Below are 16,590 nucleotides of genomic sequence, written 5' to 3'. Positions count from 1 at the left end.
GGGCATTCAGTTTCTACTTCTCAGAGACTCTAGTCATAGGCTTCTTGCCTAGCATCCTGTTAATAGAAATCCTTTGTCACTGTGTATCTGGGTGATGGAGTGAGCAGAAGGGAGATGTGGTTGGGGTGGAGAGTAAGATAAGAGTGTGAAAAATGGGGACAAAGAGTGTCAGTCCTGGGCCATTGGTGTTAGGGACACAGGGGGTCTATGCTGCTGGATCAAAGGCTTTTGTCTTTCTTTGTGCATGTGTTCATTCATACCTGTGATGAGGATTAAAGTGTATGTTATAGCTAGAGGGCTCCTCATAGTACTACTTAGAGCTAATCATTCAGCAATCTGTAAATCAGTTGTGCTCACCATCTACAGAGAGCGCGCAAGCATAACCACCAAGGTGTCTTTGACTCTCAAAGAACTGGCTACCTCTCTTCCTCATAATTCTAGACCTTTTGTGAGAGGCAAGACATTTTCACTAATTTAAGGGTTTACATAGATTTATATAATCAGATCACATTCACAATGTGCCCATTCACTAAAGAAACTCTAACTCATCCTATCCCTGCTACATTTCAATTGAAGTCATTTCCCAGGGCATACCTGCAAAAATTCTGTATTTTAAATATTAGAAAAAAATAAAAAACAAAAAATTTCATGTACCACATGTGTGAATCCTACCACTATGAGACAGCTACGTCCACTCTTAACAGAAAAGCTCCAAACATATCAGTATGGTTCTTCTTCCCAGCCAATTCTAGAGGATGCAACCCCAAATCCAACCAATACAGCAATACTTATGACAGAACCTTCCATAGGGTCATTAGCTCTTGCTGGCTGCTGTCTCTCTCTGAAAGGCAGCATAGCTTGAGTAAGCAGAGTAGTAGCAGGCAAACTATAATAGGCTCTGAATGTTGGGCTACATGACCCCACATCTCCTCCATGTTTGTATGGTGCTCTCCAGGGTCAGGTCTATGTCCATGATATCAGGTGATTGTATTTGCATCAGTAGTAGGTGTAAAAGGCAGAATCTGTAGCACCTAGGTGCTCGGCTTGGCTTCAGAAAGTCTTGGCTTTAAATCTGGTCTATGACACATACTGGAGACATTGGACAAATCATTTGAGCTTCTTGGGTTTCAGATCAGTCCCTAGGACTTATCTACTAAGGCAGAGACTTGCTCCTGGTGAAATTTCCGTAGCTGAGCTGACAAAATCACAGTATTTTTGGGTATGTGTAGGTGACAAGGAGAGGAAAGAAAGTTCAGAAGAACAAGCTTAACTGCACAAATAATAAAAGCTGACCCTGTGAGCACTTTAAGGTTTATAGACATTTTTGCGTAGGTTGCCTCATGGGATATTAAGAACAAATATGTGAGAGAGGTATTATTTTTCCCATTTTATGAATGAGGAAAATGAGGCCCAGAGAAGGGTCATTGTCTAACATCACATAGCTAACAAGGTACCCTAGAACTTGAGCTGAGTCTGGAGTGTGTGTGTGTGTATGCGTGTGTGTGCATGTGAGTGTGTGCGTGTGTGTTTGCATGTGTATGTGTGTTTGTAATGTATGAGTATATGTGTATATTATGTATATATTTGTGTACATATACATACATACATATATATATATATATATATATATATATATATTTATGTCAGAAAGCAAGTTAAGTAGGATACTGATGAAGGTTCTCCAGATCAGAAGTCTCAAATATGTGGCCCATGGATGGCCAGAAGCACTCAATATTCCCTAGTGAAGTCAAAGTAGATTAAAATGTAATTTGGAAATATTTAACAAAATAAATAAAATTAAGATAGGATGTAGATAATGTTAATATGTGTTTTTCTGTGTCAGTATGCAGCCAGAAGTGATCCTTATGCATAGTTTCTTGACCCAAATTTCTATTTGAGTTTGATCTAGATTTTGGCGTGCAAAGTTTGGGGATATTTACTCTGGAGAAATGGAGGATGGGGAGAGGAAGGAGGGGGACATAATAGCTATTCTGTATTAAAGGCTTATATTAGGGGTGAGCCCCAGGAATCTGATAGCTCAGGTTCAATATTTGGATGAAATGAGGCATTCATATGTCATTGAATAAAAGGAGGTTTACTCAGTTTTAATATAGCAAGGATATGCGAAAAGGATCCATTTAGGAAGGAAACACTTAGCTTCTATATAAAGAACCTCTCTCATCGCCACATGAAAATGTTTCTTCAGTAGGTTAGGTTATGGTGATGGGAATCCACTAAACTGGCAGGGTCTGACACCAAATAGATGGGACCTTTCATCTCCTAGGTGACCAAGAAGCCACACCAGTACAGCTAGAGGCCACAAGGAAGTTGCCAAGGAGGGCCTAGTTTTAGCCTTGCCCCAACCCCCAGGCTGACAGATTCCTGGCTTTGTCAACTTTTATGGCCTAGTCTCAATTAGGCCAGGGGAAGAGTGGATAACCCTGGGAAATACTGGTCCTTTGACAGTGTTCTTATAGAAGCAGCAGACATTTTCTCTTTGTCCTCGATGTAAAGAAAGACTTTTTAAGAATCACAGCTGTCCAAAAGAAGAATGTGCTGCCTGAAGAAGGTAGTGGTTTCTCTCTCTCCCACCTCCAAATATAAGTCTTCAAGCAAAGGACCGACGTCCACTTTTGGGTTTGTTATGGACAGGATTCTCATTTGAGTGTGGACTGGGCTAGATGGTATCCAAGATCATTTCCAACTCTTAGATTCTATAGTTCTGTGAGTGTAGTTAATCAATGAATGTCTGTTCAGTAGGGGAGGATGTCGTGACTGGAAACCACATATACAGTTCACTATAAATAAGTGAATTGTGAATTTGAGATGGACTGTACTTTTTTTGCCATTATACTAGTAAATCTCAAGGAAAATAACTTACATCATCATTTGAAGTGTATTGGTAAGCTGAGGTCTTATAATTAAATTTAGGCCCATTGTTTTGATCAGTATGGCCAAATTAGAATTTTCTCCCATAAACCAATTCAGTTCTTTATTTTTACTTATACCGTGGTCACCATCTTTTAGTAGTAATGATTATAAACCCAATTCTTGCCTTTCTTTGCTTATATGAATGTGTCCATCTGATTTGTGCCAATGCTGGATTCTCTTTTCATTTCATTAGGGACAGTACTTAAAGGCTAAATTCTTAGAGTTTTCTGAGTTCTCTGAATTTTCTCTAAAGACACATTATTGGAATTCCTTCTATTTTCTTTTCCTAGGCTTCATGCTGTGGAAGTTAACTGACTATTTGCTTTTGCCAGTTTTTCTTTGATTTATGGCACTGAAATATATCCAGTTTAATATACATGACCATAAACTCATTTACAAGGTTCTTCTTCTTTTCCGTCTTTGGAATCCCCTTATATTTCCTCATAGAGTTGTGTTATTCCAAAGATTATGCTTCTTTTTAAAATTGGCTCAAGCTGTCTACATTGAGAAGTTCTTTCCCAAAAGAGTTTTTTGATGGATTATCAAATAAGCCATCTGCATGCTGGCTTTCTTTGATTGGCACACAATCACAATTCCTTGGGTTAAGGTACCTGGATCTCCTCTACCTTCTTATATTGTTCCCACTAAAGTTTCTATATTTTTCATCTACTTTGAATAGAGAAAGGAATGTGAAAGAAAATGGAATTATGGCTAAGTTCAACATAAACTGCAGTTCTCATATTACAAATGTCATGGAAGACAACCTCGTTCTTGGCAGAAATAAATGCATATTATATTATAAAGCTACAGGAGATTAGAAACTACCATATCAGAGAGGAGCTGTGGGTCACATAATCCTAAGTGGAAAATTTTCCCCAGATCGTTTTATATTTGTCAGTGTGGGACACTGGTAAAGGGCTCTGGAAATTGAACTAGGAGAACTAAATGCAAACATTTGGCTTGGGTTTTATCAGACAGTAGTCAGGATATTGAAATTATCTTTTCCTGAAGACTGCTTGCAGCATTTATTGTTTAATGTCAGTCTTGAAGTTTGACCACTCCATTTCTTGGTGAGTTAAACTTGGGTTTTCCTCAGCAGCATTCTCTAGAATCTATCCATCAGTTCATCAGTTTTTTTTTACCTTCTCCTCTCCCCCCCCCCACCCCACAATATTTCAAGGCCATTTTCTTCCCTTATTTCTAAAGTATAGTATTGAGGTTTTAAAAGTCACTTGATTTTATGTGAGATCTATGATCCTTAGATTGCTTTTGTACACTCTTTATTTTTTAAGGTCAGTCACCTTGGCTTGCAGAATGCCACAGTATAGAAAACTAATATATTCTTCTAATATTGCATCCTTTTCATTCTGTTCTGTCAAGTTTTCCTCCACACCTGTAACCCTGAATAATGAATCTTGTATTTTTTCCTTCACAGCATCTATTATTTGCTGAGATTTTTCATCAAAAGTTCTAAATTGTGTACTGCCTTGGTTGCCTGTTTTCTTTCTTTTTGACATGCTCTGATTTCCATTCTATCCATATTCAATACGATCATAGATTCATCACTGGTAGCAACTTTAGGGGCCTTCTAGCCAAATTCCCCTGTCTTTACATGAGGAAAATGAGGCCCAGAAATGGAAAATAAATTGTCCAAGATAATAAAGATAATAAGCACCAATGTCAGGATTTGAACCCAGGTCCTCTGACTCTAGAACTAGAAAATTTTCCCCAAAGATTTCTTGAGGAAGGCATAGGAATCTTCTCTATGAAAGAAACAAACTCATATTTTTTGGTTTCTATTTAATACTATTATGTTGTTTCTTGCTATTCTCTAATTGTTTCTGAGGGTCCCATAGAATTTATTCCTTTGCTTCCCTTTTTATCATGGATTTTTGAGTCACTCATCTTCTTTCCATAGTATTTATGCATTGGATTATGCCCTTTAGTAGATTATTTACTCTTTAAAAAACAACAATTCAGGCTCACTGATGATTATTCTGAGTGGGTCTGGACTTATACCTAAATTTTCTGCTAATCTTCATGCTGTGCTGTATTCCTTTTATTTCAGAATGTTAGTATATCAGATCTCACAGTATTAACTCCCTTTATCTAATTCCCTTTATTTTCTCTCAGACACCTTGGACCATATAACTTTCCTTCCTCTGTCTCTTCTTCATTAAAGGGTGAGTGATTATTTGGTTAGAGCAATGATGAGAGATTGTTCTGTGGGGAGTTGACTAGTTGCTATAGCTAGGGTTATACTTTACCTTTCCTTACCTTTGTGTTAGCACTATTTTTTGTACTATTTAGAATAGTAAAAAGTTTTGTATTTGTGAGCCCATTTCCCCAATTTTGGTTACTATATTTTTCCTTTCCACATCCCAGAGGCTTGGAATACCCCCATTAAAAAGTAGGGAGTATAAGTCAGGATAGTTTACTATCAGAAGAAAGAGAACAGGTTGAATTGAAGGAACTGGGAATATTTAACCTTGAGAAGTGAAGACATAGTCGTGGTAGGAGAGAGGGAGTCTCTGTGGAAGGATAGTTGTACTGGGGGCTTAGATGGAATTCTGCCACTATCGAAGCTGTTGAGCCGTAGTGGCCACATATATTTTTTTCAGAGCCCATTAGTTCAGTCCCACCCGGCATGCCTAGTGTTTTGAGTTACAAAAGGATTGACCTGCAGGCAGAGAAAGTTTTAAGATATATTTTCTTGACCTTAAAGTGCCTGTGAGACATTTCCTTTAGTTCCTAACTGTAGAAAGGGAATGGTGTTTTATATCTTTTTATTCCTATATATATACATGTACACACACACATACACACACACACATATATACATACATATATATGTATACACTATATTAGATATGTATATATATATATTTTAAACTTCAATCATTTGAATAGTTCAAATTAGATTTTATGGTTCATGAGCTCCTGTTGAATTTCCCCCCCCATATAGTCCTTTCCCGGCCCCCCCCAACAACCTACAATCCTTGAACATGCTGGACTAAGCCAAATTTAGACTGAGTCTATAATAATGGCTTCTTTAACTCTTTTAAGGGCTGTTGCCTTGAGTAGAACATCCATAAATACCTGTTGCTACAAGAAGGATGAGATTTACTCATCTTGACTCCAGAGACAGAGCTAGAAGCGATACGTGGAAATTGGAGAGACCGATTAGGCTTGCCATGAAATAATAATTGCAATAACCACAATATTCACATCAATAACAATGACAATAATAACAATAAACCTTCCCAACACTTAGCTATCTAACGATGGAATGGTTTGCCTTGGGGAGGGTTGTGTATTCCCCTTCACTGTGTGGTTCATCCTTCATTCTGGAAGAGGACCAATGACATTGGTAGGGTGATGTCTTGACTTGCACATGAATTGGATTTAAGTGAGGCAGAGCTTTGCACAGTCATCAGCCTTAATCTCTTCTCCAGAGTCATCAGAGGCCAGGAGCCAGATGGGTCAAGATGACTGGTGATGGCCCAGTCCCTTCATTCTAGATCTTAAAACACAGGCTGAATAAACATTTGTTAGATAATGTATGTTGTAGAGGGATTTTTGTTTGTCATAGTTCAGATGAAATGGCTTCTGAGTTCCCTTCTGATTATAACTTTCTGTGATTTTGAAAGACAAGAAAATGGGTTTAGGAGTTGATCATTACTGACTTCTTTTTCATTATCTTTTCTTTTTTGGAGGAAGCAAAAATAATAACAGCAATGAGTTAACATTAAAGTTTTATAAATATCTTACGGACATTTGCACATTTCTTGTTTTCAGCATCTTTGTGAAGGAGACAAAATTATCCCCATTTTATTTTATTTTATTTTTTAATTTAATATTTTTAGTTTTCAGCATTGATTTTCAGAAGAGTTTGAATTACAAATTTTCTCCCCATTTCTACCCTCCCCCCCACTCCTAGATGGCATATATTCTGGTTGCCCTGTTCCCCAGTCAGCCCTCCCTTCTGTCACCCCACTCCCTTCCCATCCCCTTTTCCCTTCCTTTCTTGTAGGGCAAGATAAATTTCTATGCCCCATTGCCTGTGTATCTTATTTTCTAGTTGCATGCAAAAACTTTTTTTTTTGTTTTTGAACATCTGTTTTTCAAACTTTGAGTTCCAAATTCTCTCCCCTCTTCCCTTCCCACCCACCCTCCCTAAGAAGTCAAGCAATTCAACATAGGTCACATGCATATCATTATGTATAACCCTTCCACAATACTCATGTTGTGAAAGACTAACTATATTTTGCTCCTTCCTAACCTATCCCCCTTTATTGAATTTTCTCCCTTGACCCTGTCCCTTTTTGAAAGTGTTTGTTTTTGATTACCTCCACCCCCATCTGCCCTCCCTTCTATCATGCCCCCTTTTTTATCTTCTTCCTCCTTCTCTCCTGTGGGGTAAGATACCCAATTGAGTATGTATGGTATTCCCTCCTCAGGTCAAATCTGATGAGAGCAAGATTCACTCATTCCTCCTCACCTGCCTTCTCTTCTCTTCCTACAGAACTGCTTTTTCTTGCCACTTTTATGCGAGATAATTTACCCCATTCTATCTCTCCCTTTCTCCCTCTCTCAATATATTCCTCTCTCATCCCTTAATTTGATTTTACTTCTTTTAGATATCTTCCCTTCATCTTCAACTCACCCTGTGCCCTCTCTCTCTCTCTCTCTCTCTCTCTCTCTCTCTCTCTCTCTCTCTCTCTCTCTCTCCCTCTCTCTCTCTCTCTCTCCCTCTCTCTCTCTCTCTCTCTCTCTCTCTATATATATATATATATATATATACATATACACATACACACACACATACATATATACATACATACATACTCACATATACATATATATATATAAACATATACATATATATGCATATTCCCTTCAGCTGCCGTAATACTGAGGTCTCATGAATCATACACATCATCTTTCCATGTAGGGATGTAAACAAAACAGTTCAACTTTAGTAAGTCCCTTGCAATTTCTTTTTCTTGTTCTTTTTCTTGATTACCTTTTCATGCTTCTCTTGATTCTTGGGTTTGAAAGTCAAATTTTCTATGCAGCTCTGGTCTTTTCACTGAGAAAGCTTGAAAGTCCTCTATTTTATTGAAAATCCATATTTTGCCTTGGAGCATGATATTCAGTTTTGCTGGGTAGGTGATTCTTGGTTTTAATCCTAGCTCCATTGACCTCCAGAATATCGTATTCCAAGCCCATTGATCTCTTAATGTAGAATCTGCTAGATCTTGTGTTATTCTGATTGTGTTTCCACAATACTCAAATTGTTTCTTTCTGGCTGCTTACAGTATTTTCTCCTTGATCTGGGAGCTCTGGAATTTGGCGACAATATTCCTAGGAGATTTCTTTTGGGGATCTATTTGGGGAGGGGATCGGTGGATTCTTTCAATTTCTATTTTGCCCTGTGGCTCTAGAATATCAGGGCAGTTCTCCTTGATAATTTCTTGAAAGATGAAATCTAGGCTCTTTTTTTGATCATGGCTTTCAGGTAGTCCAATAATTTTTAAATTCTCTCTCCTGGATCTATTTTCCAGGTCAGGGTTTTTCCAATGAGGTATTTCATATTGTCTTCCATTTTTTCATTCCTTTGGTTCTGTTTTTATAATATCCTGATTTCTCCTCAAGTCACTACCTTCCATTTGCTCCAGTCTAATTTTTAAGGTAGTATTTTCTTCAGTGGTCTTTTGGACCTCCTTTTCCATTTGGCTAATTCTGCCTTTCAAGGCATTCTTCTTCTCATTGGCTTTCTGGAGCTCTTTTGCCATTTGATTTCTTCTATTTTTAAGGTGTTTTCTTCAGTGTATTTTTCAGTATTTTTTTGGGTTTCCTTTAGCAAGTCATTGACTGGTTTTTCATGGTTTTCTTGCATCCTTCTCATTTCTCTTCCCAATTTTTCCTCTGCTTCTCTAACTTGCTTTTCCAAAGCCTTTTTGAGCTCTTCCATGGCCTGAGACCAGTTCATGTTTTTCTTGGAGGTTTTTGTTGTAGGCTCTTTGACTTTGTTGACTTCTTCTGGCTGTATGTTTTGGTCTTCTTTGTCACCAAAGAAAGATTCCAAAGTCTGAGACTGAATCTGGGTGTGTTTTTGCTGCCTGGCCATGTTCCCAGCCAACTTACTTGACCCTTGAGTTTTTTGTCGGGGTATGACTGCTCGTAGAGTAAAGAATACTATGTTCCAAGCTTGGGGGGATGCTCCAGCTCTGCCACACCAGCACTCCTCCTTCCCCAAGAACCCCCTACCCGGACTGGACGTAGATCTTCAGCAGGGTCTTCACTCCTGCTGTGATCCGCCACTTAATTCCTCCCACCAGGTGGGCCTTGGGCCAGAAGCAACTGCAACTATAGTTGTGTAGCTGCCCCACCTCTGCTGCCCCTGGGGTGGTGGGTGAACCTCGAACTCTATCCCCCTGTCCCCAGCAGCTTTTCCCACTAACCTTCTCTGTTGTCTTTAGTGTTTGTGGGTTGAGAAGTCTGGTAACTGCTGTAGCTCACTGATTCAGGGTACTAGGGCACGCTCAGCCCGGCTCCTGGTCTGGTTGGTCCGCACCACCCATAGTGGGCTCTGTTCCACTCTTCTCTGCCCACAGCTTCGTGCGCGATAGGCCTTACCCAGAGACCATCCAGGCTGTCCTGGGCTAGAGCCCTGTTTCCCTCTGCTATTTTGTGGGTTCTGCAGTTCTTCTCTGTTGTCTTTGGTGTTTGTGGTTTGAGAAGTCTGGCAACTGCCACAGCTCACTGATTCAGGGTGCTAGGGCCTGCTCCGCCAGGCTCCTGGTCTGGGTGGTCTGCAGGGCCCACGCTGGGCTCTGCTCTGCTCCTAGCTCCATGCATGAAAGACCTCACCCAGCAACCATCCAGGCTGTCCTGGGCTGGAGCCCTGCTTCCCTCTGCTATTTTGTTGGTTCTGCAGTTCTAGAATTGGTTCAGAGCCATTTTTCATAGGTTTTTGGAGGGACTTGGTGGGGAGCTCACACTAGTCCCTGCTTTCCAGCTGCCATCTTGGCTCCACCCCCCCGTCCCCATTTTAAAGATGAGAAAAATGAGGCTGAGAAAAGTTAAATGACTTTCCCAGTCTTTCCCAGCTAGTAAGTGTCTGAGGAAGGATTCCAACTTGGCTCTTGCTGACTCTCAGCCCAACACTGTGTCCACTATGGCACCTAGTTTCTAACATATGTAAATATTCTCAGTGTTTATAAGATTGCATTTGTTCTATTTCTAATTAGGTTGGTCTTAATTAGCATTCTTACACTTCACCTAAAGATGCCTGGGACGGAGGTGTTCAAATCTAAATGCGTAAAATGTCAGGTGTGTGTGTGAGTGTGTGTGTGTGTGTGTGTGTGTGTGTGTGTGTACGCATGTTTGTGTGTGTATGTATATTTTTTCTTCTCCTACTTGTTTCATCTAAGAATATTCTTAGAACAACATGGCTTAATTGGGTCTCATGGCATGCTTTTTGCTGGCTTGTATTGCTTTTTCCTGTTTCATGAGGTGATACTCCTCATTTTCTACCAAACTCCTCTTGCATCTTAGAAGTAAGTCTGTCCTCTCAGTCAATGTTGTCTTTGCTTTCCACTGTTTCAACTGGACCGGAAACCTGTGTTTGTTGGCTAGGGTGCTTTCTGTTCTCTTCTCCTTTGAATAACTGCTTTATATCAGATAGAATTTTGTAGGAAATGGGAATAGTAAAGGTTAATAGCTTTCCTACCCTGCCCCCAGCACAGACAATTCATTTGGAGAGGTCAGGTTGAAACTGTTACGACTGTAAGCAATGCCTTCTTTGTGTCTTCATCTTTTCTTCTGATTTAATGTCATTTTTGATCTTTACTTTAATTGCTCAGTATTCTGATTGCACACAGTCAACTGATTCTGGCATGAATCCTTCATTTCCGTTCTTGTATGATATAGGCAGAGACATAGGACTTGATATAGATATGGAAATATATAAATGCCTGTGACTGGTAGAGGAGCTTTCAGTGTTTTGGATGAAGTTGGGTTGTCCCACATCTACCAACTTTCTCTTGAAGAAGGTAGACTGGATAGAAAGGTATGAGGTTTCTGAGTAGACTATGAGTATTTGTCCTATTTCATTTTTCATGTCTGAGCTAAATTTTCCAACCCACTTTTTCCCACATAATTTTGTTGTTTTCCCATAGTCATCTTTTCAATGAACTCACTAAATACCAAAAAATATGTGGTCTTGGCTTGAAGGATTTGCTGAATAATGTCAGAAATGTTTACTTCTCCAGGATCTCATCAAGTCCTCTTTGGAATCTCCTTTTTATTCTCTGCAATAGATAGTAGCATGTAAGCTGCCACTACCTTCAAGGTGATTTTTAAAAAATTCTGCTCATGTGAGCCCTGCAAGATGAGATGACCTGGTATTTTTTAAAATTATGTTTCTTGTTGCCTTTGAAGGTTTATAAAATGAATTCTGCCTGTTCCAATTTTTTTTGGGGGGTCTCTACATGGAGAATATGTGAGCTGTCTGTCTACTTAGCCGCTACTTCCTTGTATTTTCTGGCCTCATTTCTCAAGAAAATATCAATATTGATGACGTTCTTTTCTAATACTTTGCCCATTTGTTGGTCATTGGACAAAGATCTCACACTTAAGATACTAGCAAATATAACAATGAGTATAGATGTGCTAAGCACTCTTTCATTCTAACCACTCTCTGTCTTCTTTTCCATTGTGGAAGTGGAAGGAGGTCATGAGGTACCTGGAAGCCATTTCATATGTTTCTTTGTTTCAAGGGTTTCCATGGCAAAGGAATTCATCACTATGATGTCCAACCAAGTAGCGATGACTCTTGGTATTGTTAGTTTGTTGTTGTGACTTTCTAGCATGGTAATACTTCTATGAGCTTGTGTTTGAAGACTGAATGTCAGTTTTCCTCCATGATGAGACATTGGAGGACAACACCAGGAGGTGATTAGAGTCCCACAGCTAGTAAGCATCAGAGCAATGACTCAAAACCAAATCTTCTGGCTTTAGGGGTAGAGCTCTCTCTGTTCTGCCATACTTTCCAGTGAAAACAAAACACTTAATTGAACATAAACAATTAATCTATGAGTTTATCAATAAGCTGGGCAAATTTTTATGCTAACTCACAAAACAGGTATCTTCATAATGTGCACCCGATGTTTTGTGAAATATAAGTTTCAAATAAATTTCATATATTGAGAAATTTTGTTATGAATGTTAGCCTGGGATTCAGGAAAACTAGATTCAGACCTCAGATTTGATACTAGCAGTATGACCATAGGCAAATTAACCTATCCATATCTTACTTTCTTCACTTTTAAATTGAGACCATAGTTCTCTCCTTACCTTCCAGGGTTTTTGTGGGGAAAGTGGTTTTCAAATTGAAAAGCCCTGTGGCAGTGTGAACTCTCATTGTGACACCATGTGTACTTTTACAACTAGATATGTTTTACAAGCATGACAACAGAACATATGTGAAGTTTGGGGCCGAAAGCTTAAGAGATCATCTATCAGCTTCCATTTCCTATAGAAAACTTCACGTCAGTTGAAGACTATTACCCAAGGAAACCAAACTCTTCATATTCAAAGAGCATGGTATCTTAAAATTTATATTTTTCTAAACTCAACATTAAACAATTTAAAGAAAAGTTTGAACAATCCTCCCTGCCCTTATCACCCAAAATGGAACAGTGGAGAGAATTTTGGGTTTGGAGCCAAAGATCCCGAGTTCAAAGTGTGATTCTATTATTTATAACCTGTGTGGCCTTGACAAATCACCTCATCACTGTGGACCTCAGTTCCTCATCCTGTAAACAAGGGAGCTAGCCACTACAATCCCTTGCAGCTCAACGTCTATGAGCCTATGATGTATAATTCTAACTCATGTAATTCTTATCAAGCTAGTAAGAATCAAGGGCAACTAGGTGGCACAGTGGGCTTGGAATCAAGAAAAGTTATCTTCCTGAGTTCAAATCTAGCCTCAGACACTTCCTAGCTGTGTGACCCTGGGCAAGTCACTTAACCCTGTTTGCCTCATTTTCCTCATCTGTAAAATGAGCCAGAGAAGGAAATGTCAAAGCACTCTGATATCTTTGCTAAGAAAATCCCAAATAAAGTCACAAAGATTCAGACATGACTGAAATGACTCAATAATAAAGTTATCAACCCAAGCTGAGTGGATGACACTGGAAGGTTCCCCCAATCACCATCATTCTCAAGATACCTGTTTAGAAAGGAGGGTCATATTTGCCATAGAAGCTGACAGAAACACTTTTCGGAAGGGAAGTGTCTGTCCAAAACATCAGCTGTTTCTAATATATGCAAATTTGGGAGAGTTTCTTACTAGAGACTTACTGTAACTCTTGGCCTTCAATCCAATGGTTTTTTGTTTTATATCCCCTTAAATTCTAGTTCTCTCCCTTTTTAACCAGGATCAAGAAGTTTGTTTTGCTTGTGACTCTTTTCCCCTTAGTATTTTTCTTTTGTTCAATCCCACTTCTGTCATCCTCATCCCCTCTTGTTTTCCTGTTGAGTTTGATGTATTTCTACAATAAACTTTGTGTGTGTGTGTGTGTGTGTGTGTGTGTGTGTGTGTATGTATGACAGATGAGAGAGAGAGAGCACATGTGTTTAGTCCTCTTTTATCCATTTCATAAATGAATGAGATTCATCTGATGATGGCTTCTTCCTTCCTCCTTGTTTCTATATTTTCCTTCTCACATACACACTTAAGAGAAGTAGAAAGTTCTACTTCTTTCTTTCTTTTTTCTACACTAGTGTATTTCTTTTATCCCCCCTTATTTTCCTCTCTTAACACCCTCAGCACAGAACCACTTCACTCCCAGAATCTCTGTTACTTTTTTAAAAAATTAACTCCCTCACTACCCTTTGAAGGTATTAAGATTTGAAGTAACACTTGTTCCCCTATTGGAATGTTAGCACTACATCAGCCTCTGGTCAGTTCTCTGGTACATTAGTTAATATTAATGTCTCATCTACAATTTGAAAATGTCTGAGTTTATTTTTAGGGTAAAAGGAGACTCAACTCAAGTTCTCCTTCAATACCTCATCATCATGGCAACTCTGGGTCTGTTAAGTATCAGCATCAGTGAATTATTGATATTAAGTCTCTCCTCATTTCAATCCACCTTCCATTCAGTTCCTAAAGTGATTCTCCTAGCATTCAAGTATGATCATGTCATCGATACACTGTAGTGCCTCCCTAGCTTCAGGATAAAGTATGAAATTCTCTGGTTTTTAAAGTCCTTTACAACCTGATCTCTTCCTACCTTTCCAGGCTTTTTGTTCTTTACTATCATCCAAATACTGTATGAACCATCAACTCTGACTTCTTGCTGTTTCATCACATAACATTCCATCTCTTGAATCCCTTCCTTGCATCCTATTCCTGAAATGATCTCCCTTCTCACCATGGGGATAACTCTTCTTGGCTTCCCTAGCTTCCTTCAATATATAGCTCAGATCCCACCTTTTTTGGGAGGCCTTTCTTTGCCCTGCCCCCAGCTAGTTCCTTCTCCATGAGATTACCTTCTACTTATATTCCATATTTCTTGCATATGTGTAATTATTAGCAAGTTGGTACCCTCATTATAATGTGAGCTCCTTGAAGGCAGGGACCATATTTTTCACCTTTCTTTACAACCCTACTGTTTGGCACAATGCCCAGCACATAGTTTGTAATAAATGCTTATTGATTGGCTGATCTAACAGGGAAAAAAAATAGGTGTACATTGGGTATGCGATTGTAAGTTCACAATCATGGTTTAATCCTCTACTCTTCATTCTTTCTCACCTCACATATCCAATTAGTTGCAACATTTTCTTCCTTAGTCAAATGACTACTGCCCTAGTTTGGATCTTTATTACCTCTTAAGTGGAATCTCAAAAATGGCAACTAATCAGTCTCCTTGTCTCATTACCTGAGGAAGATTCAGAATTCTGTAGTGGATAAATTTCTATTCTTGGAATCTTGAAGATCTGAGGTAAGCCTTCCTGATAATTTCTGGCTGTGTGACAGTAAGGAAATGTGACCTAATTTCTTCATCTATAAAATGGGACTCCATGGCTTATTTTGTTCCTTTCAGCTCTAAATCTATGATCTGTCTCCAATCCACATGCTCCCTGAGGTGATTTACCTCAAGTTTGGGTCTGATTGTTTTACTTCTCATATTCAATAACCCACAGTGGTTTCCTGTTGCCTCTAGGAACAAATACAAATCTCTCTGGCTTTTAAAACTCTTCACAGCCTCTATTTACCTTTATAAACTTATGTTACTACCCTTTGCACTCTCTTTAATCCTGTTAAACCTGCTTACATTTGATGTCATTTACAGTTAACATTCAATCTCCTACCTCCATATCTTTGTGCTGGTTAATCCTCAAGTCTGGAATGAATTAATGCAATTATTAAGCACCTACTATGTGCCAAACATTGTGCTAAGTGTTGGGGATACAAATAGAAAAATGTGAGGTGGGGTGGAGCCAAGATGGTGGCTAGAAAGCAGGGACTTGCTTAAATTCTCCCTCAGGTCCCTCCTAACACCTATAAAAATAGCTCTGAAAAAATTCTAGACCTGCAGAACCCACAAAATAGCAAAGGGAAACAGGACTCCAGCCCAGTACAGCCTGGATGGTCTCTGGAAAGGGTCTATTGCATGGAGCTGGGAGCGGGACAGAGCAGAGCCCAGAGTGGGCCATGCCAGGACCAACCAGACTGGGAGCCGGGCGGAACAGGCCTTAGTGCCCTGAATCACTGAGCTGTGGCAGTTACCAGACTTCTCAACCCACAAATGCCAAAGACAACAGAGAAGGTTAGTGGGAAAAGCTGCTGGGACAGAGTGAAAGGAGTTTGTGGTTGGCCACTGCCCCGGGGGCAGTGGAGGTGGTGCAGCTCTGAGGCTACTTCCAGAGCTACAGCTGCAATTGCTTCTGGCCCCAGGCCCACTTGGTGGGAGGAATTAAGTGGCAGATTAGAGCAGGAGTGCGAAGCCTACTTTGCCCTGCCTGGATCTGGGCCCCAATCCTGGGTGGTGGTTCTTGGGGGAGAAGGAGCACTGGTGTGGAAGAGCTTGCTGTGTAGAAGTAGCTCTGAAAACAGCAGCACAGCCCCTCAAGCTTGGGCCAAATACTCTATACTCTACAAGCAGTCATACCCCGACAAAAAACTCAAGGGTCAAGTAGTTGGCTGGGAACATGAACAGGCAGTGAAAATGAACTCAGACTCAAACTCAGACTTTGGAATCTTTCTTTGGTGACAAAGAAGACCAAAACATACAGCCAGAACAAGTCAACAAAGTCGAACAGCCTACATCAAAGGCCTCCAAGAAAAATATGAATTTATCTCAGGCCATGGAAGAGCTCAAAAAGGATTTGGAAAAGCAAGTAAGAGAAGTAGAAGAAAAATTGGGAAGAGAAATGTGAGTGATGTGAGAAAACCATGAAAAACCAGTCAATGACTTGCTAAAGGAGACCCAAAAAATACTGAAGAAAATAACACCTTAAAAAATAGACTAACTCAAATGGCAAAAGAGCTCCAAAAAGCCAATGAGGAGAAGAATGCCTTGAAAGGCAGAATTAGCCAAATGGAAAAGGAGGTGCAATGGACCACTGAATAAAATACTA

Source organism: Trichosurus vulpecula, chromosome 6 (genome assembly GCF_011100635.1).
Source record: "Trichosurus vulpecula isolate mTriVul1 chromosome 6, mTriVul1.pri, whole genome shotgun sequence".
Classification (NCBI taxonomy): domain Eukaryota; kingdom Metazoa; phylum Chordata; class Mammalia; order Diprotodontia; family Phalangeridae; genus Trichosurus; species Trichosurus vulpecula.
This window is presented reverse-complemented; position numbering follows the sequence as displayed.